General features: G+C 50.0%; 1 pseudogene; it reads left to right on the forward strand.

Moving 5' to 3' along the window:
• The first annotated feature begins 455 nt into the window (after positions 1–455).
• On the forward strand, positions 456–4,960 carry LOC116101212 (annotated as a pseudogene).
• The last annotated feature ends 6,281 nt before the right edge of the window (positions 4,961–11,241 follow it).

Below are 11,241 nucleotides of genomic sequence, written 5' to 3' on the forward strand. Positions count from 1 at the left end.
AGTGGCAAAGGGGGTCATTGGCATAGACTGGACTGACCACCGAATGGTAAAGGGGGTCATTGGTGTAGACTGGACTGACCACTAAGACTTGGGAGCAAGGATTTGGAGGGCTTACTTGGGGTCTAGGTAAAGAAACTATGATTGAAAGCCAGTCATGCCCCTGTTCCTGTCACCTTCTCCAGAACTTTCAGTTTCTTTGATCAAGCTTCCCTGCCCATGGGCCCTTCCCCAGTCAGGTCTCAGTCCCCAGGAATCCATCCAGTGTCAACAGAACAAGATATATGGGTTCTCATGCTCAGTCACTGTCCTTGGTGCCAGTGTCCAGCTCACAGACTTCGAGGCATGGCTCAGACATCTTCTGTGTGCCAGCAGGGAGGGGTGGGAGTGTGGAAGGGCAAAGTCTTTATAAGGCCTTACAGAGAGACCTCGCAGCTCCAAGCTCACCACCTGCCATCATGTGGTTCCTGGTTCTGTGCCTCATCCTATCTCTGGAGGAGTATGGTGAGAAGTTGAGGGATCCATGGAAGAGAGGGGGACCATACTCCTCCCTTCTTCCCCATAAGTCCTCCCTCTCACACCATGAGACCAGCTTCATTCTCCAGCCCATGGCATTCCTAGGACCAGGAACTGAGGTACTAACTTCTTGTGGTGCCACCCTGACACCCCATCTCAGTCCCTCCATGCTGCATAGACCTTCCTGATTCTTGTTTTCTACCCTGATGTCCTAGAACATCTCTTCTAGTCCCCTCCTTCCCTCCAGCCACTTTACCTCAGGCGCAGATCCTGAGTCATCTCTTTGTGTCATGGTGGGATTCAGAATTCTTCACTGGAGGACATCTCTGTTTCCCAGCACCCCTTAGCCCAACCATGGCATTACTGTCATTCTTACACAGCCACTACTGTCAGTCACCCTATGCTCTCCACCTTGACTGCTGACCCCCAGGTCTTTTGCTGGGAACACAGATCTCATGACACACTCTGTTTTATCATATAACTAAGAGAGCTAGTCAAAGACCACAAATAGCCCTTGCCTGATACAGTCTGGAATTGGGGTTTTTGAACTTTCTTCTTATTCTGCCTCTGCCTTACCTTTCTGTGGGCTCTTCTAGAACTGCTTCCTGGGTCAAATTTGCAATCTGATCTGTCCCCACCCTTTCCCACTTTGTTCTCTCAACCCTAATCAGGAATCTCTCCTAGCAAACAGACCTCATCTATGGGAGCCCATCTCCATTTAGGAAATTCTCTATCCCTGAGAACAGAGTTTCCACCAGCCCCCAGCCCCAGCCCAAACCCTGTGCACTCCAAATCCCCTGGAGCCCATGCAGCTCTAGATCTTGATTTATCTGCTGTCTCCCAGTCTGTCATCTAGGGTCAGCTTTGTACTCAGCATTTGTCTAATGTCTCCCTAGTCAGGAGAAGCTACCACTCAGCAAGCCACACTGAAGAACTGGATTAAGCGAGACCTAATAGATAGGAATGGGTGGCCCCCATATGTGTGTGAGAGAGAAGTCCTTAGCTTCCCCAGACCAACCTGGCACTGTAGGATCATGTCCACTCTGGGGGCATACAGGGAGAGGCTGGGCTGGCCTGAGTCAGGGCAGCATGATGAGTACAGAGTGAGGACAGGGTACTGGGAGAAAGTGGGCTCAAAGCTTGGGCTGTGACCATGTCCCATGGGCCAGGCAAGTTCAGGCTACCCCAGTGCACCTGAGTGGCTCTCAGGCCTGCCCCTTCTCTGTTCCATTTCTCCTTCTCTCTTTACTTCCTGCCTCACTTGCCCACTTCCTCTGTTTGTCTCCTCCTCTCATCTGTCCCCAGTCCCTTCTCTCTTCTCATCCCATGTACTTTCTGCTCCCACATACTCCCACATGCTTTCCCATGGTGCTCCACACTGCCCCTTCCTTCCGTTACATTTGCAGTTCTCTTATTTTAATTGTGTGTGTGTGGTGCATGTGTGTGTACTGTTGGTGTGTGTGTGTGAGCCTGCATGCTTGTACGGAGGCCAGGGGCAGACATCAGTTGTCTCCCTCTCTCACTCTCCAGCTTATGTTTTGTAACTTGATTTATCGCATTTACTTGTTTTGTGTGTGTGAGTATGTGAGTGTGTGTATGGGTGAGCACATATGACATTGCATGAGCTTGGAGGTCACAAGACAGCCTGCAGGAGTCAGTTTCCTCCCTCCACCGTGGAGGTCCTGGGATTGAACTCAGATCCTGAGGCTTGGCTGCAAGTGCCCCTACCCACTGAGCCACCTCACTGCTTCTATCCTTCTTCTTTCTTTCTTTCTTTCTTTTTTTTTGAATCACGTTAATAAAAAAAAAATCCTGTATATGAGTGTTTTGCCTGTATGTGTACATGTGTACCATGAACTAGAGTTACAGACAGTCGTGAGCCAGCATGTTTGTGCTGGGAATTGAACCTCCGTCCTGTGAAGAAGTACTCAGTGCTCTTAATCACTGAGCCATCATCTCTCCAGCCATCTTCTGCTCCTGTTTTTTGAGACAGGAGCTCATCTATTCAGCAGAGCTGGGTGCCAGGAAGCTCTAGGGACCATCATGTTCCTGTGTCCTCAGTGCAGGAATTGCAGTCATGTGCCACTCAACCTGATTGGCAGCTCGGTTCTGGAGGTCCAAATTCAGGTGCTCCCACTAGCACATCAGATGCTCCCACTAAGTGCGACCAGGTACTCCCACTAGTACAGCAAGCTCATTACCTGCTGAGCCACCTCACACCCTGGTGCCTCTGTCTTTCCCATTCTGTGTCTGCCTTTGACTCCCTCTCCTTCCAGCACTTTCTTGCTGTCTATTTCCCCATCCATTTCTCCTCTCATTCTCCCTTTTGCCCAGATCCCCTGCCCGCTCTTTCTCCCTCATCTCTGCTTCCTCCATAGCAAAAGCAAGGGAGGCTGGGTCAACGCAGCCTGAGTGCTGATGAAGACACTGGTCAGTATGTCCCTGTCAGACGTTCCATCCCACACCCACTATACAACATGAGCCTCCGAAAGCTCACATTTCTCAGCCCGGATGCTGACAACAGCCACGACCTGATGCTGCTTCAGCCGAGTGATCAGCCAACATCACAGAGGCTGTGACCATGATGAGCTTGCTCACTGAGGAGCCTAGGCTGGGGAGCTGTTGCCTGGCTTCTGGCTGAGGCAGGACCAGGCCAGATAAGTGTATGCCTGGGTCAGACCCTGTTACCTGGAGTAGAAAGTTCTGGATGGGAAGGTTGAGCATCTGGGCTTCTGTATACCTGCCATGGTTGTGTTCTCTTGCCCTACAGCTGTCAGGGCAAGGACGCTGCAGTGTGTGGACCTCAACCTTCATATCCACTGAAGTCTGTAAGAACACTTACTCGCAGAAGGTGACAGAATTCATGTTGTGTGCTGGGCACCAGGAAGGTGTCAAAGATACCTGCACGGTGAGCAGTCCCAACCCCTAGGAGGCTGAGACAAGGAGAGTGAAGGAAACTGATTCTGGGCTGAGATCCAACCAGCATCTCCTCAGCTGCTTAGACACTGTAGCCCATCAGCACCACCACCCCGCCCCTGCCGCCGCCACCCGACAGTGTGTCCAAGCCTCCTCAGCTCCAATCCTGTCCCTTCCTTTCCAAGGCACCATGTGTCTCTCAGTCTTTCACATCCAGGCTTCTCAGCCTAATAATGCCTTTTCTTATCTCCTAGGTGCCTCTGACCATCCTAGACCCTGGGCGGCCAATAGGAGCATAGAACAGCCCCTCCCACACAGAGCACCGTTATGGGGGGGTTGATGTGGAGAATACAGCTCCACAGAAAGGGGCAGCCATAAACAGGAAGCACAACTCAGCAATGGGGTAGAATGTCATAAGGTGGTGGAGCCATGGGGCAGGCAAGAGAGGCCTGTGAGGCTGGAGGGTCACTTGTGGTAGGAGGGAATGCTGTGTGCAAGGCTAGAAGAGGCAGCACAAGATCCGGGGAAATGGGCGGGGAGATGGGACGGGGGAGAATAGTACCCTCCAAAGGAGGAGCAGAGGGGGGAAAGCAGGTACCAGGTCCCCAGGGAAGAGAAGCTGGAGGGCTTGGGGGACAACCAAGGAGCTTGTGACTAAACAAGTGTCAACAGACAGAGTGTGAGCGGGGCTCAGAGCACACAGGAGGTCGCTCTCTGCAGGGCCTCAGCTGGGCCACATGGGATACTTTTACTCTCTGGTGTTCTGGAAGCCGGCTGTGGGCGGTGCTGAACTGGGCAGGGTCAGGCTGACGCTGCTCTCCAGCGCCCTCTGGTGTCTATGAGATCAGGCTGCAGGAAGGCTGAAGGGAGAAGCTTGTCTCAGGCTGGAGCTGGGTGAAGACTCCAACCAGATCTTATCTTCATCTGGTCTCACCCCACCGCCTTCCTCGCAGGCGTTTGCCGCAGCATCGCTGATGTCAGAGCTGGCCTTTCCCAGCCCCTGTTCACAGTCCTGGTTATGAGGTGTCTATCCTAGAAAAAGTTCCTTGGGAATGAGGCCATGAGATGACCCCCGGAGGAAGTGTCACTTTTGTTCCCCTACGGCTGACCTGGGGACCCTGCCTTCTGTTCCCCCTCCTGGCACAGGGACACTGCCTTTAGTGTCTGCATTTGTTTCCCTTTCTCTTTGCCCAGACTCCAGGATATGTCCCCTTTGAGATGCTACCCTGCTGGTAGGCAGACTGCAAAGTTGAGATCAGTAATCAGGTGGCTAAGTGTGAGAGACAGGGCACTCCAGGCAGAAAGTAGGATGTTCTCTCACTCTACCTCCATGCCTTCTTTCCTCAGGGTGACTCTGGAGGCCCACTCCATCTGTGCTAACATGGTCCAAGGGATTACATCATGGGGTGGTGACCCCTGTGCCTACCCTAGGATGCCTAGCGTATACACCAAAGTGTCAGTGTACGTGAAGTGGATCAAGGCCAACATAAAGAACAATCCATGTGGTCCCGTGCCTTCCCTAGTAAACTGACAACCACCATTTCATGTTCTCCATGGCCCCCTTTCCTGGGCTCTGAGCATCTGGGGGCCCAGGACTCAGCCGGCAGAATACAAAGCCTCTTGATTCTCCCAACTCAAGTGCTTAGCAGGAAGACAGGAGCGGAGACATTTGGTTCAGCAGGTCTCAGAGGGGGTTCCATATGCTTCTCCTATCTCAAGAGCATGGCAGGTCTAGAAGCTGCGAAAGCAGAAGGAGGTGGTGGTGGCCTTGGCATGTGTGCATTGAAGAGATGGAAGAAGGGGGTCCCCCGGGAGATGGGACAGAGGCACACAGTGACAAGTCCATGGACCCCTGAGCAAGATCCAAGGCCCATGCATAGTGGGGTGGTACGAAAACATCACCCCCATTTTTCTGGAGACAACAGGATGCCTAAGGAAATTCTGTGCAGAGGAAGGAGGTCACTCCTTGTCACAGGGCTGGGGCAAGGGAGGGGGAACCACAGAGTGGGGAAGCTTATTCACTTTGTGGGTGTTGGTGACAACAAGCCACAATTAACAGAAGGACTCTCAGTCACAGATGTGGAGCTAGGGTGTGTCATGGGTGAAGACCATGACAGGGAGCAGAGAGAGATCCAGAGACAAGCTCGAGGGTGGACTGTGGAGTGGAGAGGCAAGCCTTACCACCACCACCTATCCAGTGGCTCCTATGGACAGTGATGTGTGAGGACATGTCCAGAGCGCTTCTACCCACAGCAGCTGACCAAGCCTGGTGTGCGAGGCGCTCCATGGGCTCGCTACTCCTGTACTCTATACTCAAAGGGGTCACGTGACTGACATACTGTCCATCTCCAGTGTCTGCAGGGCATAGCCCAGGACCCCAGATACCCAAATTCACACTCACACTTATAGCCACACTTTCAGCACAAACTGCTGCGGATGTCCAAGGCTCCAGTGGACTGAGACCCCTCAGGCAGGGAAGTCTGGGGCATCCAGAATTGTCCCAGGAGGGACTCAAGTTAGGGTTTTCTCATGGCTGAGAGCCAAGGCCTCCTGGGAAATCTACTGTTCAGGGAGTGAAGGAAGAAAGACTGGGGGAAAGGAAGAGAGAGGAAAGGAGAGGTGAGGGAAAAGAGGTAAAATGGAGAAGAGGAGAGAGGATAATATGGGGAGAGGGAAAGGAGGGGGAGGGGAGGGGAAAGAAAGGAGTGGGAAAGGAAGAGAGGGGGGGGTGGGGAAGACAGCAAGTCTGGTGACATCCTGTGATCTGTTGACCAGGGAGGAGGCATGTGGAAGAAAGTGCAGATATGGGGACCGAACTGCACTCACTGGGGACATGGTGGCCACTCCATTGTTTTTTCTTCACACCCTTGTGCAAGGAAGAATCTTACCCTAGGTCTACAGGGTAGAGGGATATCCAGCATTCCATACTGGACATGGGAGAGCATAGAGTGTGTCATAGGGACATAGAAAGACCACAGCAAGGGATGAAGGGCATGGTTGGGTACACGGGACCACACGGGACTGTACTCAGGATCAGGCTGAGAAATGGCACAGCTCAGTGAACTCCAGTTCTCCTAGGGAGAATGGAATTGTGGCATCAGCATCCTGAAAGCTGGTGGTCCCACTGACAGAGAAAGCAGCTAGGCTGAGAGCCTTCCTCAGGGTGGGGCCCTGAGGCCTCGGAGGCCTCCTGGTGACAGACTTTGAGACAGAAGCTGCTGTTGAGGACACTGGGTGCGGCTGGATCCGTCGCTCACAGTCAGCAACCCGTGAAACCCAGTGCATGGGCTTCAGGACTTTAATTACTGGTCAGGAGACAGGGTCTGAGTCACAGCTGTGACCTGGGATAGGATGTGGTGTCCTGAGCTACTCCAAGAGCTGAAACTCGGCGAGATTACACCCTAAGAAGAGGCTGAGAAAGAACACAGATGCTCCATGCCCTGTCCTACTGGGTCTGTGAGTCACATTGATAAAAGAAGGTCTCCCCCTCCCCCAGGAAAAGCTGCCTGTTCTAGATGCTTTAGGAACAGGGTCAAGCCTGCCTAGAGTGTAGACCAGGACATAGTCACATAGTCTGTGCTCATCCTTGAGTTTCTCTCTCTCTCTCTCTCTCTCTCTCTCTCTCTCTCTCTCTCTCTCTCTCTCTCTCTCTCCCTCTCTCCCTCTCTGTCTCTCACAAACTCCCATCTTCTACACAAAGCTCTGTAGCTCTGTGCACCTGAGATGAATTCTTTTTGATGGAGATCACAGGGGCTGGGGAGCCAGAGGGAATCCAGCACGAGGTCTTGTAACTGTATTATAGGTGTGTGAAGGGCCATTTGATGACTAAAAATATTTAAGTTGGATTCCAAGTTGAGTTAGAAATGTCCTAATAAGGGGCCAGAAAGATAGCTCAGTAGTTAAGAGCACTAGCTGCTCTTCCAGAGGACCTACGTTCAATTCCCAGCACCTACATGGCAGCTCACAATTGTCTATAATTCCAGTTCCAGGGGATCCAACACATATGCAGAAAAAATACCAATGCACATAAAATAAAAATAAATAAATCATTAAAAATAATTTTTAAAAAAGAGATGTTCTAATAAATATATTGAGGGAGATAAGACAAGATATTAACATTATTGAACATGAAAACATAAAGCAAGGCCAGAAAAAATAGGTAGGAAATTTTAAATATACTTTAAATTTTTTTTTTCAAAATGTGAAGATCTAGGCTAGGTCAATGACTCAGTCAATAAAGTACTCACTATGCAAGTGCAAAGACCTAAGTTCGAGTCCCCAGCACCCACATAAAAGCCAGGTAAAGGTAATGCTTATCTGCTGGAGAGGGGAGACAGACAGATTCCTGGAACCTGTTAGCCAACCAGTCTAGCTAAATCAGTGAGAGACTTTGTCTCAAAAGAAAGAAGAGAGGGAAGAGAAAGAGGAGAAGAAGGAGGAGAAGAAATCAGAGGGAGCAGAGGAGGGAGAGGCAGAAAAGAGGGAAGAAAAGAAAGGGAGAAATACCACACAGTTAAGCATTTGCAATGGACTGGGTAAGATGTCAGATGTCTGACTTCAGATCAGAAGTCTCCTCACAGCGCTCCATGTGTGAGCTAAAACCATCCCTGGAAGATACTTAATGCGTTACACTAACAGGGCCCAGGCTGCCAGCATTCGTTACAGCTCGACACTCAACAGAAACATATTTTCACGAAAGTCCTTGTGACAAGGCTCATACCTGCAGCAAACTGTAATCTTCCAGAATGCTCATCCCATGAGAACAATGCCAGGGGTTCAGACAGTCAGTGCTGCGGTCTTCAATGAAGATGGTGTGTGGGGAATCAGGACCATAGACTGTCCAACATGGAGAGAGAAAGAGACTAGGAGAAAGTGGGGAATGGAAGCTGAGAAGCCATATGGAGTGTCCAGAGTCACAGGAAGACAGGAAGGCAGTCTCCAATGAAGATGAGCATCGTGGCGTCTGGGGATGGGGCTCTGTGCTGGTCCTACCAGGATCCTGCTGAACAAGGATTAACCTCTCTGATCCTCTCTGCCTGGCTTTTCGTCTCCATCAGTGTCTGCATCCAGGTTTGCCGTGTGCCACAGTCTCTAAGATTCAATCCTGTGAGTGAGTCTCAGCCTTCACCTGACTCTTGTCTCACCTACATCTTCACCAACTTCACCTTCCAACCCTGAAAGTTGCTGAAATCTGATCTAGCAGGTTGATATATGAATCTTGGGTCTCTAATGTCTGGGTCTGCAATTCTGAATTTCTACAATAGATGTTTATTTTTGGGTGGGTGTCAGTATCACCCTTGACTCTCTTTATCTAGTTCTCTGAATAAATATGTATATATGTGTGTGTGTGTGTATATAAATATGTAAATATATACACACATATATATGTGTAGATATACATATATATGTATACATATATATGTATATATATATATATATATATATATATAGAGAGAGAGAGAGAGAGAGAGAGAAAAGGTGACTAACCCTATGAAATTATCATGTGCCTTTGATGACAATAATCACTGTTTACAGTGGAGATCCTATATTTCAGGCATTATTCACACACAAACACAGAACTTTCCTGTATCCTTAAAAACAATGGTCATCTCACAGATTACGTAGAACAGTGTGGTCAAAGAAATTCTTCAAGGAATGAGAAATGACGTGTTGAATGCCAGGGGTTCGGACTGGACATGCACTTGATGTGCCGCAGACCCACATGCTGAGGATGAGTAATTCTGTCACTCTGGCCCCACAAAGCCCCTTGGTGGAGACTTGGAGCTGCAGACTCAGCCCCAGAGGTCCAGCATATAAGGACCCATTAGTTCAGATTCCAAGCAACTCCCAGACATAGAGTTGGGGTCTCAGTATACGTCAGCATCTCTCCTGCTCCGGTGCAAACTTTTTGAGACTCCCTCCTTGCATATCCAGTCCCTATGTGCAAATATTTGTTTATGGGACAAGAGATATATAAATTTATACTGGAAACTGGAGTTACATTTAGTTTTACATCCAAAGATGTCTCAATCTTGCATATTAATTTAGGCACATGAACATATGTGTTGTCAATTGAAGCGACACTGTGAGGCACAGCTGACAGTGTCATCCATAGTGGTTCACTAGCTGTACACATGGATCCACAGCTGATGTGGCCACACCCATGCTGTCCCAGGTAGGGTTACTATTGCTGTGATGAAATACCACCACCAAAAGCAAATTCAGAGGAGGGTTCTCTCCTCTCAGATGACTCCAGCTTGTGTCAAGTCGACATAAAACTAGCCAGCACAAAATGAGGGGACAGAAACCATCAATGCCTGAAGGACAGACCTTGGAGAGGGGAAGTGCTGAGGAGGACCCTGCTTTTCACGGATGGTGACACAATTCTGAGGATTATAGCCCCTGTGTCCCTTGCCCAGCCTAGAAAGTGACCTCGTGAACCTTGGCAGCTTGAACCCCACGCACCTCAAACATGTGCCTCTACTGAATGCTATCTGGGGACTGCAGATAGTGTTCAGGATGCAGGCTCAGCATCCTGGAGTACTGAGGCTCAGAGCAGGCAGTCCTCACTGCTGGGGAAGGACTGGCAAAGACAAGAGCCCACGGTCCTAGATCCTGGGGAAGACAGGTGCTTGTACCTAGCCCACACCCTCAAATGCTCCTCATATTTTTGACTTAGATTATCTCTCTTTCAGCAACCCTGGAGTGTAGACTCCAGTAGCTCTCCTCCTTTAGACAAAGGAGGCCAGACCCCAGCCTTCAATCACTTAGACCCAAAGCTCCAGGCCCAGGATCCTCTCCCTCAATCCCAGGAGTCTACACACAAGCCCTCATCCCTTAGACCCAGCTCTCCTTCTGAGAACCATGGGCCCAGAGTTTAGCCTCTTACCTCATTCACAGGACAATTTCTGGCTCTTGTCCCTGAGACACAAGGGTCAAAAGGCAGCTCCCTCTTCCTTCAGATAAAGACTTCCTGTGGAGGCACCCGGTGCCACCTAGTGGCTAATCCCTCTAAATACAAAACTGACTTTTCTTCCACTTTCCACAGCACAGCAGCCTGGGCAATGAAGACCTGTGAAGGCCCTGTTCTTTGTTCTGTGGCATTGCTTCCCACTGGGACCTCCCACACTCACCCACCTCTCCCGTGCCTCAAGTTCCTCAACTGTAAACAGGGTTGTGATCGAGGGGCTTTCAGAATACAGCAAAGGATGCCATGCCTGTCAGATTAAAGAGAAACAGCCAGGGATGGTAGTACACACCTTTAATCTCAGCACTTGGGAGGCAGAGGCAGTCAGAATTCTGAGTTTGAGGCCAGCCCGGTCTACAGACTGAGTTTTAGGACAGCCAGGGCTACACAGAGAAACCTTGTGCAGAAAAACAAAAAGAAAGTAAGAATCAAAAATGAAATGTCTTCTTCCATTGGTTCCATCTACTCCCCATGAGCTCCATGCCCAGAGACTGTAACTCAACACTGACTCCCAGCCAGCAGGAACTCTGCCCACCAACACTGCTATAGAGAGGACTTACCATTTTTGCCTCATAAATGAGGAAAACAGCACAGAAAGACTAAGTGATATGCTCAAAGGCGTTATGCATCTGGGCAGGATTTAAACTCAGGCCACCTTGCTCCAGAGTCAGTGCCTGAATCACATGTTAGCTGGTTTTTAAGTATTAGCCTGATTGTATGATGTGCACACATGCTCCACAGGCATTACCTCACCCAACCCCAGGGAGACCCTGTACCTTCCCATCAGCCCAGTGTAAGACACTCTGACAGCCAAGCTGAACTGCTTCATACCCAAGGATCAACAT

The sequence above is a fragment of the Mastomys coucha genome, unplaced genomic scaffold (assembly GCF_008632895.1).
Source record: "Mastomys coucha isolate ucsf_1 unplaced genomic scaffold, UCSF_Mcou_1 pScaffold21, whole genome shotgun sequence".
NCBI lineage: Eukaryota > Metazoa > Chordata > Mammalia > Rodentia > Muridae > Mastomys > Mastomys coucha.